Raw genomic sequence first — 2,340 nt, forward strand, 5'->3', positions numbered from 1 at the left:
TGAATGGAAAACACCTGTCTGCTAGGAGCACCTCTTCCCCCTGACTCGCTGCCTCCTCCGTTGCACAGCCACCCACCAGGAACAAATCTTCATTTCAGTGTCTCAGACTCTGCATCCTCTGAGCCACTCGCCCCCTCCAGGACCTGCTGCTTTCCCGCTTCGGTCTGCCAGGCTCTGGGCTGAGCATCCTAGCCAGAGGCTGTGGTTGAGTGTGGGTCCTAGGGTTCAAACCCTCATCTCCCTATCGTTTCCTACGGTACGATTTTGGGCAGGTCATTGGACCATGTAGCTTTAGTTTCTTCATTTGTAAAATGGGATAAAACACTTCATGGCTGATGTCATGCATTTGAAGCAGTTAGAACAATGCATAGCATGCAGTAAGAGGGCTGTAAATGTCACATGTAGGAAATAAGGAAGACAGCCTCCCTGCCCTCGTAGAGCTTACAGCTTAGTGGGGAAAGACAGATATTGAATGCATAAATATATACCAAAGGAGACAAAAGCGGGCAGCACCCCGTGGCCTGGAAAGCAAGATTTATCAACGACCCTGTCTTCAGATGAAAAAATAGGAAAATCAGCCAGGTGCGGTAGTCACGCCTATAATTCTAGCACTTCGAGAGGCCGAGGCAGGTGGCTTGCTTGAGGCCAAGAGTTTGAGACCAGCCTGGGCAACATAGCGAGACCATGTCTCCATTTTTTTAAAAAAAAGAAAAGAGAAAGAGGACAATTCTCCCAGTCACACTCTGAGCTCAGTGGAGGAGCTGTAATTCCAACCTGATTTGTGTCATTCCAGGCCCTTGTACTCAAGGCCTCATGATTTGCACGAGCCCTAGGCACTCAGCCTTTGTGGGTTACTTCCTCTTTCACAGGCATCTGTGTGAAGAGACCACCAAGCAGGCTTTGTGTGAGCAATAAAGCTTTTTGTTTTGTGGGGCGGGGGCAGAAAAGCTTTTTATTTTCCCTCACATTCCAGCTCTTCGCTTTTTCTAAGACCTTTTCCAACTCAGAGCAAAGGCCCAAGAAGTTGATTCATACCTGAGAAACAAGTCGGGAACTATGCTGGTGCCCTCAGAGCCGGGTTCTAGACCAGTGGGACTCCCAGCGCGGGTGGAAGCACGTAGCAGTGACACAGCAGAGAAGGCCACAGAAAAGAAGCAGGAAGGAGCCCAAGACCAGCAGCCTGGGGCCACACAGAGCCAGCTCCTCTCCTCCGAGGTGAGCAGCTCGGTCAGCACAAGGCCTTCGTGGTGCCAGACACTAATGCACTCCTCACCCATTCTAGGGCTTAGGTGGCATTTCCGGCCCCCTCCTCTGAGCAGGATATGGGTGGCTGGCTGGAGGGTAGGATTCCTGGAACACTAAAATACGGGCAGGTTCCTGCAGTCCTTTCTGTGGTCACCCTGACTGTGATAAGGACCAGTTGTCCTGCAGAAGATCCTTTCAATCCCATCTGACTACCCAGGACCGTGGCCTGGAATGTCCGGGTCTTGTTCCTGTCTGGACAGTCTCCGAAGTTCAAGGTGATCAGTAAGCTCACGACGTGAGACCCTCGCCACTTCCCTGTGACTGTCCCATTCCTGGGACACAGGATCAGCTGGCCAAAAGATCTCAAAAAAGAGACCCAGTCCTGGGGGATGTCAGGGCTGCGCAGGCCAGTCCTGTGGGTGAGGAGGAAACTGCCAAGGCCCAGACCGGAGAGGCCAAGGAACAGCAGGATCAAAGTGGCACAGACCAGCGGTGGGTGGTGGGCCAGACACAGGTGCAGGTTGTGCCCTGCCTGGCAGTTGCCCATGGGGAGCAGAGGAGGCTGAGCCTCTGGAGAGAGCCCCTCCCTGCCGGGCGGAGGCCGGTGCCCCCACAATAAAGCTTTTTAATCACCTGGGTGCAGGTGAGCTGAGTCCGAAAAGAGACTCAGCACAGGGAGATAGGGGTGGGGCAGTTTTATAGGATTTGGGTAGGTAGTGGAAAATTATAGTCAAAGAGGGTTGTTCTCTGGTGGGCAGGGGTGGGGGACACAAGGTGCTCAGTGGGGGAGCTTTTGAGCCAGGATGAGCCAGGAGAAGGAATTTCACAAGGTAGTGTCATCAGTTAGGGCAGGAACAGGCCATTTCACTTCTTTTGTGATTCTTCAGTTACTTCAGGCCATCTGGATGTATACATGCAGGCTTGGGCTCAGAGGCCTGACATCCTCCATTAAAATAATAATAATAATAATGATATTTTAATTTTAATTTAATTTAATTTTTATTTTTTGAGACGGAGTCTCACTGTCAGCCAGGTTGGAATGCAGTGGCACGATCCTGGTTCACTGCAACCTCTGCCTCCCAGGTTCAAGCGATT

General features: G+C 51.6%; 1 pseudogene across 1 annotated transcript; it reads right to left on the bottom strand.

Moving 5' to 3' along the window:
* Positions 1-1,068: 1,068 nt before the first annotated feature.
* LOC104677593 lies at positions 1,069-1,851 on the bottom strand (annotated as a pseudogene). Its single transcript, XR_004057374.1, has one exon. The product of XR_004057374.1 is annotated as an insulin-like growth factor-binding protein 3 receptor pseudogene (transcript).
* Positions 1,852-2,340: the final 489 nt, after the last annotated feature.

This window comes from Rhinopithecus roxellana, chromosome 5, assembly GCF_007565055.1.
Source record: "Rhinopithecus roxellana isolate Shanxi Qingling chromosome 5, ASM756505v1, whole genome shotgun sequence".
NCBI classification, from domain to species: domain Eukaryota; kingdom Metazoa; phylum Chordata; class Mammalia; order Primates; family Cercopithecidae; genus Rhinopithecus; species Rhinopithecus roxellana.